Genomic DNA, 15549 nt, shown 5'->3' with positions numbered 1-15549 from the left:
GCACAGCAATAGCTTAGTCCTTCCTCTTGCATCAAGATTTTCATAACTATGAGTGTTGCGACCTGTGCAGACATAGAACATTCTTTTCATATTTTGATGCCAAGAATCAGTATATCACCACAAACCAGTAAAGTCAATCAGAAACACAATTTATAAAGCAGAATGGAAAATCAGGAGTTCGCAAACATTTCTGAAGCACCCTTTTCTCCCTTTCCCGATGCAACAGCAATCAAGCTTATACAAAAAAAGAAAAGATATTCAATAGATACAATCCTATCCAGTGTTATCAAAAGCCAAAAGCGCAAAAAAGCTCTAAGGTCTGTTAGGGCTTTAAGCGCAAAGTGCAAATATATGGGCTTTAATGAAGAAAGGCGCAAATGAAGAAAAACCACGAATTTGTATGTGTAGTCCAAGACTAATATCTATAAGCATGAATACCAAATATATGGAAAGAAAGAAATTGAAGAAATTTTACGACAAAGTAAACTATCAATGGTTTAATGTCGCCTCTTCGAGATTTCGCTTATTGACAAGGAAAAGTATGTCTTAGAGCCTTGGTGAAAATACTGAAGCGCCTGCTAAGTGAGACGAAGCTTTCAACATGTTTTGAGCCTCGCTTCACGGCTTAAGCGCGCCTTTGATAACACTATCCTGTCTGCACTATATTATCCTAGTTGTAACCTAATAATTCAACACAAAAAACAAATACGGAACAGAATCAATATGTTGCAGGCTAACCTTACGCGACAATTCATCACCTAGATCCATGCAATGCAGGCACAAAGGAACCAGTTCTGTTTCCAGGAAAAAATAAAGGACCTCTCCACCGTATGGATCATCAAACTGCATTAGCAAGCAAAATTCGGAATCAAATAATGCTATAAATGTATGATCAGTGGTCTAATTACCAATATGAAATGCCATATATAGCGTTGTGAATAAATGATTCAAGAAATGCAGATGGATACCTCAAGAAGAAAAAAAAGAAAAAAAGATACTTGATTCAAGAACTGATTATCAGGTAGCCATTAGCCGTAACTAATACTTATACTATGTCTAGTTAAGGCATATGTAAACAGTAAAGTAGTGTTAACTACCGAACATCCAGTCTTGAAGAAAGTTGAAAAAAAACAAATGCATGAAATGAACGAGCGACAACAATGGAGAGAGCACGCATGTATTTGTTCAAATGGAAGAATACCTTTGTTAGGGAACCGATAACACCCAAGCTGGTGAGCCTGATAAACTCCAAAGGCTTGTCATTTCCATTTTTTCCATTGGTCTTGAGAAATGGGTAAAAATAAAATGGTATTTTAGCTGCAAAGAATAGTTACTAGAAGAGTTAAACTGTGTTTCTCAACAATAGGAAAACCAATTGTAATTCAGTCTGCAATTACTCCAGCATTCCCATCAAAAGAGAAGATGGGGAGGGGGATGCAGAGCGATACGATTTATTGAAAAAATGCGCAAAAATTAGAGTTGAAGGCAACTAGAGCACTAAAAGGACATATGATTTGCAAAAGCTTCGCAAGCATGATCTGCACGTTTCACCACAAAAATGATAATGGAATGAACATCTTCCATTTGTGTTGGGACAAAATTAGAATCACAGTTCATAGAAATAGAAACTTTCTTTTGAACAATTATACAGATGAAACACAAGTATAGAATGAAAATGGACTACAGCTGGGAGAATTTGTACTTCTATGCATTTAGACGCTGGCAGGAATAGAGAAGGAAGATATGCCAATAGATGTGGATAAATTTATTTAACTCTAGAAGGCTATTGGAAGGGTAAAATAGATAATGTAATACGATCATTTTGAAACTGTAAAGCGATAGATCATTTTGAAACCTATGTACCTGAATCTTCCCATACTCATACACTTGCAGCAATTTGATTCACTTTTTACAAGTAGTTCAGCATAGGTTTAAATTTGTATCATTTCAAGAACTGACATTATTACCTTTTATGAGCTCCCTTCTTGTTTCTTGGTGATTTCCCATACACTGTAGAATATAACCATAAAAGAGTAAGGTGGATGCATATCATGAAGTGGTAAAAACTGGTGTCAAAAATACGTTATGTCATGATATCATCAATTTCATTTCATGACCTCCTCTTCCTATCGACTGAACATTACGATAATCTTGTGCCATGGAAAAGATATTACTGTCTAATCTGATATTACTCAGCTGAACTTAAAAGGGCAGTCCGTTGCACTAAGCTTCTGCGAGGAAGAGAGGGACCACAGGGGTCTATTGTATGCCGCCTTACCCTGCATTTCCGCAAGAGATTGTTTTCACGACTCGAACCCGTGACCTCCTGATCACATGGTAACAACTACTCGGCTGAACTTATTTAAAAGAATTTAAGGGTATCTCTGCTGCGTTTCACTTGAGGGCTAGAAGCCAAGAAAAATAAAGACATCACATCTCTGATTTTCCTCGAAGCCAACGACAATTGCAGCATAAAGCACATTGATCACCAAATCAAACAGGTTTTTTCATAAGTGCATAAAAGAGGTTGCATGTCAAATACATAATTTAGTAGTGCATTTCTGACCTGAAACAAAGCAAGGGCATTACACACTCGAGTTGACTCCTTAATAGATATCATTGAGGTTGACAACTTTGGGTACACTGCTATCACTTCCTGAAATTAACAGATAAATTAGTTATTGACAACTTATAATTACAGATTAAAACGTATTCTTCTAAAATTTTCAGCAAATCAATTAAAGAAAATTCATTTGATATTTGATGGTTGGAGGAAAATTATAACTCAAAAGAAAAATAAAATTAATATGCACAATAATCTATTTGTGTATTACGAAAATGATGGATTCAACTTAAAATTTAGATTCATTATCCAACTGAAGTTAGGTAGATGAGTGAAAATAAGAAGAGGTATATTATATTATATACCTGTAAAAGTATGAAGACTGCATTGAAGGTGTTCCACAACAGCAAAGGTAGCTCTGTGCATGTGTCTCGCTTCTGAAATAATAAGAAAAGTTTAATTACCCAAAACTTATATATATATATATATATATATATATATAAAGTGGTAACTCACGAACTAACTCGCGACCTACTTAGGGTTGAGTTGGGCTAGCATTTTGCAAGCTCTCCCAATTGCGGACTAAGAGGGTATTTGGCTAAGCTTATAGTCAGGCGGACTTCAGAAATAATTGACGTTCTTTGGGAGTATGAAAGAACTTTAAGGTCAGAAGTTAAAAGTGATGGTTATGGGGCAAGCGAGACGCATATTAAATTTGAAGTTGTGCAAACGGGGATAAAAATTCAAAATCATCACTTTAAGGGCTATTTGTCCGTTGAATTCTATAACCCGCTAGCCTGTTTTGACATCTCTAATCGAAATAGAACACTCAATCATATTATTCTGAGAGAATTCAATGTGGATTCTAGCGATCATTCAAAAGAGCAAAAGAAGGCATGAAAGACAACACAGATGAACTTCTTTTACCTTTATATATCTCATGCACACACCGAACAGCCACAAAGTAGAGGACAAAAACACACAAACAAATAGATAAACAAAAACTAACACGTACTCAAAATGCATATATATATAAACACTTAGATAAAAAGGTTTAAAACGTGTCACCTTAGTTAGTTGATTGATAACCTCTTCGCGAAGATTAACATCATGTAGTAATAACACCAACTGTTTTGGGGTGGCAGAAGCCAAATCAAGACCCTCATTTTTCTGTGAAGAAGAAGAAATGTTGTTGCGAGGGGGCAACGTTGGCGTTGATGTTAATGCAGTTTCCATAAACAATGATACTGGTAGATTCTCCATTTAAAGTTCTTATTAAAACAAAACTTTTGCTTTTGAAAACCTTCCAAATGAGAAAGAAGAAACCAAATGAGGGTCTGAATTTTCTCCAAGTGAAAGGAAAAGAGTTGTTTAGTGTTTACCTTTGAAAGAAAATGAAGTAGCAGAAAATGGACAAAGTTAGCTGTATTTATAGGGGTGGAGTAGGTGATGTAATTGGAGGTTTTGAATTATTTTTTTTAGTCATGCAGATTCTTGTAATTGGAGGAGAAAGTCTAGATTTAGTCAGTAGTTAATTACTATCCAATAACTTCCACTTTAAATGATATGACTCTTTTTATTTTAAATAATTTCAAATGTTTGATACTCCTTTCTTTTAAGTAAGAATTTTAAGTTTTGTATACAAAAAAGTAAAGGATATATATTTACATAATCAAGTAGGTGTAACTTTTAAAAGCCAACTAGATGTTGTTTATAGTAAAATATTACTAGTATCTATAGATTAGTAACTTTGAAAAATTGAAAATGAAAGTAATAGTAATAACGGGTTATACCTTATTATGATGGTTTCTTGCTCATACTATTTAACTTTCTAAACACTAGTTTAATTTTTTACCACTACCCCCATATAACACTTAATGTTAATAAATTGTGTTCGATAATAAATTCTGTAAAAAAAAGTAAAACAAAAATAGAAGTAGGAGAATTAAATTGTTCTAAGCCAACAGATAATTGTATTTTTCTTAATGAATTTAATCCCCTCATTGTTGCCCAAGGTTATTGGATATCTTCCCAAGATAGAATGGAAGTATGAAACAACTATTCTGTAATACAGGCAATGAAAATTACAAAACTTTAGTGAACTAAACAAACGACTGCAAATCACCCTGAACATTTACTTTTTTGCTTTGAAAACCTATGCAATATACAGAAAAAGAGGGGATAGTGTTTTCATATTAGAAATTAGTGTTGAAAATAATAAATTTAAATCGAAAATTTTAATAATAAATTTTGCTTTAGGAAAAGGAAATTAAACCGCGAATTTTACTATATTAATCAATGCCGAGCAAGCGATGCTCAAAGACGACAACACGAGACATCACTTCTTCTCGACTCTTTTAAGAGATAGGATGTGCTTTTCTATAAAAGCACAAGGATTTCCTTTTTATTTTTCGATGAGGGATAAAATGCCTTAGTAAAAGGAACATTTCTGTTTACCCGTAAAACGATACAGTTGAATTTATATATGGTTTATAGACAAGTGAATCGATTTAATCCCAAAATGACAAATAAATTAAACAAGAATGTAAGACTTAACATTGAAATCGAGATAAGACAACAGAAATTCTGGTTCGAGGAGCAGAGCTTCCGGAGGCAGTAGTAATGATATTAATAAGCAAGAAGATAAAATATTATTGAACTTTAAACAGTGTATATTATGAGCTTGTAAAAAATTCCTTTCCCTTACAATGGCTGTTGAGCTCACTATTTATAGTTGTTCCCAGGGAACAAGGTCCTAGGATCAAGCCCCTCTTAAATGACAATTATGGAGGCCATTAAAGAATGTGTAACGATAGGCAATGAATGCCATATTCTCTGTAACGGACTACGTACTTAATGCTATAGAATATTCTCCATTAAATGCTATCGGGTGATAGGAATTTATTTTGTCTTTATGTGCATCATTACCTTCGGGAACAAACAGGATTATTGCCTTCGGACCTGATTGCCATTTGCCTCGCTTTCCATCTGCCTTCGGCTCCATGTGTCACTTTATTATGCGAGCATTTAATATGAACATACTTTACCCTATACAAATAGTTCTCTTATTTTTCGGTGGCACATCCTTGTGTTACCGGAAAGTTGGTGAAGATACCTTTCTTGGCGGAAAATTCTCGGATCCCCTCTGAAAAGTTTTTTGACAGTTGATTAGACGCACGTCTCTCCGCATTTAATGCCCCGAACACGCGTCATCCCATGATTCAACAAAACTTTCGCCGGTTCTCGAGGTAATTATGACCATGATTTTAGCTGCCTATTCCTTTGGTTATACGCATCTATCTTCTCCTTTTGCACTTCATAATTTTCTAAACTCTCTCAAACTCTCTTTACTCAACTCACACTTGTTTTCAACTTCCTTTAATCTTCTTCTTCGGAGGAAAACCCCTTAATTCCTTTTACTAACAATGGCCTCCTATTCTAGAAATTTCAGTTCTTCAAAGAACAAAGAAAACACTGATGATGATGCTCCTCCTACAGTGAGCACCATTATCCCAGAAGACTTACTACAACTAAAGACTTCGAAGAGAAGTACCCTTCTGCTAACCCCCACACATGGGCTGTTGGTTTATACTCTTCTTCCATCCATCCTTCTAGCATCCCTGATGTGAAGTAAGATTGTGGTTGTCAAGATTTGAATATCATTGCTCCTGACCTAGCAGAGCGGGTAACTTTCTCTAAGTAAGGGTTTTACGTATGTTTATATATACCCCTTCACTTTGGGCATGTTCTCATTGATCGCGATGCTTGACTCTGTTATCTTGCAGTTTTACATCCGTTACCAAGTCTACTTGGCACAGGTGAGCCCTTCTGTATGGAAGACGATTACTTGTCTTCGGTGTCTATACTAGGAGACAGGAGAAGAGTTATCCCTGGATCAACTGGGGAATCTTTATTCCCCCAAGATTTTCCGTTGGGGAATGATAAACTTCAGCAAACGTGGTCACCATGCTTCGCTAACCAGCATGGACGATGACAACGACCATGGATGGATGGAGCGGTTCATTGCAGTCACCACCAGGGACATCATCCCAGCCACGACTCTATCCTTTCCTGAATCATGGAACCGTACTCGTAAGTTCATCGTCTGTCTTTCCTTCTAGTTAAAGATTGTCCCATGCTATTATTGATTCTTCTTCTTTCACTATTTCAGCAACTCGGTCGACACTACTAAGGGTTGAAGGTTTGGACCGATGGGTCTAGAAGATTTTGGATGTCACTACGCCTAATACCCGAAAGTGGAAAGAACTGGCCCTTAAATACGGGTGGAAGGATAAAAGTCATAGTAGGTTGAATGTATCTTGTTTTAACTTTTCGTATAGGAAAATTGGTTAATTTTTTTTCCCTGTTGAATTCAAGTCTTCCACAGGGCTCTATTACCATCCCCGAGGAGGACGTCTTGGCTGATCCTACTAACGCGATGAGGTTTCTGCACGAGGCTTTCACCCAAACGGATGTCATCGGGCCTACTTCTGGTGCAAGTGCTTCTTTTCGGAGTCCCCAGCTGGAGAACAAGCAACAAAAAAGATGACGTGACTCCATGGCCGAGGGCAAAAATAAAAAGGCGAAGAGCACCGTGCCCGATCCATCTAGGGACATTATGATGATGAGCGCCACGCCCGAGCCAGCCATAGACACTATAGTGATCATTGATGATGGATGAGCTAGTGATGATGGGGCTTCTCTACATAGATAGACGACGACCTTCATCAGCTCAACAGAATGCTCAATCTTTTGATCTAGTTATGCCAATCGAGGATGATGTCATGGCTCTCTAGGGGAATATGATGTAGTGGAAGATGCTAACTCTCACTTTCGAGTCCCAATCACTGTTTCCGATATCGTGAGGCTGGGTACCAGGTCTCTCCCGTCTTCGGTTGATGAGGAACCAACAACTAGCACTCTTTTTGTCGTAGTTGCTTCTCAAGACAATGCCATCAACTTCATCTCCTTCTTTGCCGACTTTGCCTTTGCCATTAGCAACTGATACATCATCTTCACTGGCCGAGGGCGTCCGAGGGGAGGATGTCCCTCTTCTCCAGTCCCCAGTTCATGGGAATTTGGGGCATAATTATTTTGCCCCGTCGAAGATTCTCAGAGGAGGAGGAGTGTTTCCCTCTCGATTTCTACCTGATGCTATCTGCTGTCCCGGCCAGTGGAACTTGCTAATTATCTGAAGCTTGTGGCTTCAGAAAAGGATTTGAATAAAATACAATCTCTCTCGGGAGAGTGCATGGTGAACAATGCCATGCACAATGCAACGACTTTGTTTCCTCTGTTGTTTCTTCTATCTTTGTTATGGCAGGATTTTTAGTTTATACTTCTGTTTTGCAGGCTAACCTCCTTGCTTCTGAGGGCCTTCAGAGGTTTATCCTTGACAAGGAGAAACTCACCTCCGAGCGAGATCAATTATTGGCCGAGCATGATCAAATTGTTGCTCGCCTCCCATAACAGGAAGCACAAGCTGCTGAGGCTATTGAGTTGGAGTCTCAGTTGTAGCAAAGCAAGCAAGAGGTAGTGACCCTTGGTCAAAAGGCCGCCCTGTTAAGGGTACAATTTGAAGAAGTTAAGGCAAAATGGGTTGAGGTCCAAAATGTCGTTCTTGCTGCATCTGATCGCGAGGCTACCTCTACAGAAAGATTGAATAATTTGGAGGCAGCCTTGAACTCCAAAGCTGAAGAGGTTGCTGCTGCTGAGGAGAAGTATGCCCGGTTAGAAAAGAGGCATAATAGAGACATAGATCATAATAAAGTTTTTAACTCCACTATCTGTGACCTCGATGTCAGCCTTCAAGCCATGGTCTGAGAGGAACAACCTTTCAACTGAGGTTGAATAGCTTATGGAAGAGCTTCTGCGCTGAGTGACTTCCCTCATTGTTGAAAAAATATATTCTATGTATATCATAAGGAAAAAAACCTTGGAAGAGGACAAAGCGGGTGCCATTGATTTTGATGCCAAGATCGCCAAGGCCCGTGAGCTAGAGTCAATTGCCCAAAGGGGTCTTCTAATCCAACCTGATGCTACTGACTCTTCTGGTTCTGGTTCCGAGTTCTCGAGAACTAAAGAAGAACCTTAAGGGGATGATGGTGAAGGACAAGATGGTGAGTCGGCGGCGGATCCGTATACTTCTCCTAGGGGTGCAGATGTTTCTCTTCCTCCGAATTCTGGAGATGTAGTAGCTTAGCCTTTTGCTTTCGTTTCACTTTTCTTTTCTTTTCCATACTTTGTACTCGTGCTGTTTGGCATGTTTACTGTATATAGAAGTATTTTTTCGTTTAAGTATTGCACAAGTTTTTCTCTTTGCGTCGAGTTATGCGAGGCTTCAAGTGTATTTTTCCCAACAACATTTAGATTCCAGGCATAAGTTCTTCTAGAATTAACCCTTTACCATGAGGGTTTCATAAGAGAGGGCCCTCTTATGTTTAGGTGCTCTTGAAGAGGGTGTTTCCTGTTCATTACGACACTACCATTTGACGTACTTATTTAACTTTCAAATGATAAAATTAATTCATCGATAAGACAAGAAACAAGATAAAAATAAAAGGACTTTACTTTATTCCTTCCATTTTCAAAAGTACATAAGCCTTCGATGTGCTAAAAAGAAATTTGCCATAACTTGTGGCTAACTTGTACAACTTGTTTCTACAGGGCTGGCCGCACAGTCCCTTGTCCTGATGATAAAGTGTTTCCAGATTTTGTAGTCTCGGTCGATGTGGCAGTTATTGTTGTATTCTCATATCATTCCCCCCCCCCACTCCCTAGTGTTCGAGTGCGAAGAATGCGAATTTGAATACTGGAAGTCTTGCTCCTTTAAAGATTTCACTAGTGAATGGTTGGATAATCTTTAGCTCGATAGCAAGATTCACTTCCCCTTAGGAACTTTGCTATTGAGCCAAAGATTATCTAATAATCCCCTAGTGGCTTGCACTCGTGAACGGTCGGATAATCTTTGGCCCAATAGTAAACTTTACTTCCCGGTAGGAATTTTACTACAGAGCAAAAGACTATCTAACCGCTCCATAGTGACTCGTTGTCTGCATGCCTTATCATTTAGGTCTTATTTCTGCCGACGAAGCTTCCTTTGTAGTATGCTTTCTGTTGCAACACATATTTTCAGTATAGGCGATGCTCGTCAACAATAGTACCTTTTGATGTTGACGAGCGCAAAACATAACAAAAAATTTATGCTCGCTAGCCAAAGATAGTATAGATTAATTATCGTCTCCACAGAGATTGGATTTACATAGTGTTCGAATAATCCCCAATTGATTACTATCCAGGAAAATTAACACTTCATTTGATGACTATTACTATGATTAACTACTAAAATTTAAGCAAATAACAATTGATCACAAAAGATAGCAGATGAGCACGAAGAAATATCAATGAGGGAAATAAGGGTAATTGACTAGACAGGTGCAAGATAACCGAATCGGGATCCAATTCTTGAGTTAATTCACTCTATAATACGGTTGATTCTCACGAATTCAACTGATAATCATATTACACTTGAAGTTAATCTTCCTCTTTCGATTAAACATTAATTTCAGTAATTAATCCAATTGAAGCACGATAAACAATTGCAACAATAAAATGATGTTTATGATCTCAAGGGTAACTTCTCACGAATATTCCCTATTTTCTAGTTCGATTAACAATTCAAGAGCCTCTTTAGATTACCTATTTGAATCACGAATTTAAATTAGATCATAAGATGTGAAAAAATCCAATATAAAACTCCTATTTCGATTAAACAAAATACTAAATAACTCCACAATACATATTAAAGCTCCATCAGTTAATTCTAATAATTATCAAGAATCAAATCCCTAATAAAGTTATTAAAACACCATATCTATCAACACCCAAATAGAAATTACTCCATAGAAATGGAGTAAGATATCTCAAATAAATCTAAGAACAAAGAAAATATCAATTCTAATGATTTGATACAAACTCTCGTATTGCACCGATTGCAGGTTGAAATCTTGATGAATTCTTGAGTCTTATTGCCTTGGTTGGTTCTTCAATCTTCTCTAGGTCAAAAGTGCTGTAAAATGGTGTTTTTGGTATATTTAAGCCGTCCCCAAAACAAACCCAGACGAAACTATCCTTTTTTTAGCTAAAATAAGAAATCACTCTAATATTTTCGTACTACTGCACCACCCCATGTGGTGCACATGTAGGGAATTCCAGAGCGTTTGGCAAAATCTTATCTGGCCAACTTTTGCACTGCCGTGCCGCGCATCACGACGCCCCATGCAGCCCGGTTGTGTATTTTTCACAAAGTAAATTCGTTTATTCATTTTTTGACATCCGGACTTGGTCCTCGACCCCCGAACACGGTACCGGTTTAATTGCTTGGGCTTTTACTCAGACTTCAAAGCTCCAACTTATTTGATTTAGCTTCAATTTACCTTAATTGCTCGGGATAGTTTCCTGCATGGTATAAAACACATAATAAGTATAATTCACTATCATTTAAGCTCAAACACATGTAAAATGCAGTAGTTAGAGTGCAATACTACGGCTAAAACACGAGTTTTTAGTCTACCATCAACACCCTACACTTAAACCATTGCTCGTCCTCAAGTAATCAAACTGCATTCACATAGAGACGACCTTCTTATCAGACAGCTTCCCTAACGCATCATGCAAAAAATATTTAAAATATACTAAGCACCATATCATGACATCCTAGCCTCAAAACTCGACTCACAAGCACCACGCAATTTTCACAACTTGCTCACTTACTCTAACTCAGAGGTCAAAGACTTTACCTTACCTTCATAAATTATTTTCCCTCACACAAACAATAGAAAGTAGTTCCACACACAATAAAATTCAAGAACAAATAGGAACTCAAGATAGAAAAAATTAACTCACTCTCAGAAATAAAATTCACGTGCCACAGAGAATGTACCATAAGCTTGCCCGTAGTGTATTGCTCTACTAATTGAGCTAATTTAGTCAAAGATCAAGTAGGACTTTATTTTAGTTATAATACAGTCTGCAAGACGGGTAGGATACATATGTATAATAGTGACTTACACCTCCCTAAGCACTTTAATACATACAATTTCAGAATTTAAACCACACACTTATGTTGAACCAAATCTCAACCTTTACAATATAACAACATCAAGCTCCCAATTTCTTTAAGCATAAACAAGATGAGAACTATCACTAGCAAGGAATCCATTTTTTTCTTTTCTAATACATGCATAGCTGTTTTCTTTCAATTCTTTACAAGTGGATCTCAAAATTTTCAAGCAGTGCACCTTTTCCCCCTTTCTATAGCTCCACTCAAAAATCCAACCATACCTCATTTAGCTTTTACAATCTCATAACAAAATCAAGTGCTTAGAGAGGTAAAAGATTCAAACATTATCAATTCAAAAAAGTGGATCCGGCTTGCCATCATCAATATCGAGCTTACCATCATCAATACCGACTTCCGAGTGGGGACTCACTGCCGGAACAAGTGTTCGGTACCACATCCCAACATGAGCTGGCACAACCCGAATACCACACTTGCAGTCTGGTACTATATCGACATCTGGATCAATGCACTCTTCTTCATCCTCCACAGGGTCGGGGGGAGGTGTCCGCCTACCTCCTTGATGGCTACTAGAGGCAACTTCAGAGGAACCTGTGTTAGAACGTTTGCTAGGGCGATGAGACATTGTACCTTGATGATGAATAAAGATGAGAGGGAGATGGAAGTATGAAGGATTTGAGGAAGAAAAAATGGAGGAAAGAATAGAGAATTGGAGTGAGAGAGAGAAGTGAAAGAATAGAGTAAGAGACATGTGGGAAAAAGGGAGGGGAAAATGGGTAATTTAATTGTGAAATATTAATCAACCATAAATTTTGTACTACCGGGCCGCTAGGTGCGACGCCCTATGCGGCGCGGTAGTGGAATTTTCCAGAGAGTTGGACGTTTGATGCTAGGCATATGTAATAGCCTAGTGCGGTGCGCTAGGATAATTTTCTTAGAGTTCCAGAGATTTATGCATTTTAGGCCACGAGTTGCACCTCGACTCTATTACAGTCAAACCTCTCTAAAAAGCCTCGTTTGTTCCGAATATTTTTGGATATTATAGCAAAGTGCTATTATATAGAACATATATTATAACATAACATGAAATTTGTTTCGAAAAAGTTTGGCTTTTATAGGTGAAGTGCTGTTATATAGGGATGTTGTTTGATAACTGGGGATTCTAGTTCATTTTACACTCCGTTTTACTTGAGTTTTGATTAAAAATGTATATAAATAGTCCCAAAGGCTTACATGTTGTGCTTGTTTGCAGGGTTTGGTAAAAAAGGTGACAAGTAGTCAAAACCAGCTCAAAAAGGAGTGAAACATGCACAAGTACCAAGAACAAGTCAAAGCACAGTTGCAATAGACCCACCACGGCCGCAATCCATTTAGTGCGGTCCACGGTGAGGAGATTCAGAGAGGTGAAAATTTGGAGCTTAAAGCAGTGCGGTCCGCGAAGGTTTTCTCGCTGCCACAGAAGCCTCTTCGCGGCTGCAATCCATTTTATGTGGTCCGCGAAGAGGGGGTTTCAGAGAGTTGGAAGTTTGGACAATTGAAGCCAGTGCGGTCCGCGAAGCATTTTATATGGACCCCAATGAAGCCACCGCGGCCGCGGTACATTTTGTGTGGTCCGCGGTATCCAAATTCAGAGAGTGAATATTCAAGCCAAAAAGCCTCACCGCGGCCGCGGTGCATTTTCTGCCGTCCGCGGTACCTCTGTAGGGGTATTTTTGTCCAGAAAATTTGGCCTAGTATAAATACTTTCTTTTCATATTTTTAGGGTATCGTTTGTAATATGTTAGAGACCAGAGCACGTGAACGACTATTTTATTCCATTTTGATTAATTTGTAGCTAGATTAACACTGAATCTTTATTATCTTAGTTTGTAATCAAATCTTATGGGTTATTCTTCATCTATTTCTCTATTTTCTTCAATTATTATGAGTAGCTAGACCCATTTGCTAGGGTTGTGGCTCAACCCTAGTGTGGGTATTTGATGGGTCTTTTGTTCTAAGGCTTAGATGTTTATGGGTAGTTGATATTTGGACGGATTTGTGTTTTCCATGTTAAATTGGTGGTTGCAAACACTAATTTGTGTCTATTTGACTTGGGTTCTTCTTGAGAAAGAGAGCTTGAGTCTAGGAAAATCAATCCAACAAGGAATTGGGGTGTAATCAAGAAATTGATAGTCCCAATTAAAGGGTAAACGTAGAGATAGTAATACCCGACTTGAGCCTATATTGCTTGCACAATTTTGACACCCAATTGGTCTTGAGAAAGTAAATTAGGGCAAAGTCTCTCAAGCTACCAAGAGGTATAGAGTGAGTAATTCCGTGCATTGGCTATATCGCAATCCCCAACATAACTTCTTTGCCTTAGGCTTTAGATCCCATCAAGTATTCACTTAGAAGAAAGTCACTTCCCTAGTGACTTTTTAACTATTTAGAAAACCTTACAAGAAATCACTCTTAATTTTATTTAGCATACTATTAGCATAAAAATTAGAAGTAACAAAACAAACAAACATGATTGGAAGTGTAATTAAGAGCACTACACACTACTAGTTTAGATAGGAATCTAATTCCTAATTCTATCTCCCAGTGGATTCGATCCCGACCATCTCAGGTAAAAGCTGCTTCGACCACTCTCGCCACTTTGTAGTGGTGTAGGGTTGGAACCGATCACTTTTTGGCGCCGTTGCCGGGGAGCTAACTGTTTTGGCTATCTATCTAAATAGTTTTGTGTATTGTTCTCCTTTACTTCCGTGTTACTAATTTGTGTGTCGCAAATTTAGGTATAAAATGGTAGCAAACAATGCACCTCTCGGAGATCTTCCACCGGGGGAGGAGGTAGATGACAATATTGATGATGAGGTTCCTATTGTACCTCAAGTACAAAGGAGAGGCCGCCAGGCCAATGATAATTTTCTAGACCCTCTCTGCCACCAACAAGAGTGTCTCCTCTAGTGCTTCCCAACCAAGGATATACTAGTGCAATTGTCCCACCGCAGTGAGGGTATTTCACGGGTGCTCCCAATAAGAATGCTTACAAATATCTCAAGGGTTTCGTGGATACATGTTGGGGGAGCAAGAAAACTAATGTGTCAGAGGATGCACTTCAGTTGAGATTATTCCCTTTCTCACTTAGAGGGAAGGCATTGTATTGGCTTGAGAGGCTTCCCAACCATTCCATCACTACTTGGGATGAGTTAGCGGATAAATCCATTGCTAAGTTTTTCTCGCTGGGACATATGTCAGCATTGAGGGACGAGATCTTAGCTTTCATGTAGAAGCCCAACGAACCATTGCATGAGATATAGGAGAGATACCGAACCATGGTAAAAGAATGTCCCAACAGTGATATGACTGAGGCAATGATACAACAGACATTCTACCGAGGCATCAACACAACAAATCAGTGCATAGTGACCAACTAGCCGAGGATAATTTCATGAAGCTATCTTATGATGAGGCTTGTGACATTTTTGATGAGATGGCTGACACGTCCTCCGCTTGGCAAAGTAGAGCCAATGTGCCACAGGGAGACCCCATGGTCATCCACTTGCACAAAGAGCTCCATGATCATGGGCAGGCAATAGCAGAGCTGACAACAACAATGAACCAGCTAGCAAATGCACAATTACAACAACTTCAAAATCCAAGACAGGTAAATGCTATGGAGGGTGTCAACATGTTAGTGAACAAAAGAAGACAAAGAGGTCAACAAAATCAAAGGAGTTCGGATCAGTATGACAATGATAGTGGTGGATTCCAAGATGATGGTTATGATAGGCAAAATAAAGAAGTGCAATATATGAATAATTATCAGAGCCAAAGGGGAAATTCTTCCAACCAACAACAATGGAGACCCCAAGGTAATTGGGGAAATCAACAACAAGGGAATAGTAATTGGGGGAACAATAAC

The 15549-nt window shown here is 38.3% G+C and overlaps 1 long non-coding RNA gene across 1 annotated transcript; it reads right to left on the bottom strand.

The window, feature by feature from the left end:
* Window positions 1–772: 772 nt before the first annotated feature.
* Window positions 773–2624, bottom strand: LOC107789049 (uncharacterized). The gene is made up of 4 exons (XR_012696022.1): window positions 2567–2624; window positions 1968–2010; window positions 1202–1317; window positions 773–843 (listed from the first exon to the last, which is right to left on the bottom strand). It is a non-coding gene; the product is annotated as an uncharacterized LOC107789049 (long non-coding RNA).
* Between the last annotated feature and the right edge of the window lie 12925 nt (window positions 2625–15549).

This window comes from Nicotiana tabacum, chromosome 10 (assembly GCF_000715075.1).
Source record: "Nicotiana tabacum cultivar K326 chromosome 10, ASM71507v2, whole genome shotgun sequence".
Taxonomy (NCBI): Eukaryota; Viridiplantae; Streptophyta; class Magnoliopsida; order Solanales; family Solanaceae; genus Nicotiana; species Nicotiana tabacum.
This window is presented reverse-complemented; position numbering and strand designations above follow the sequence as displayed.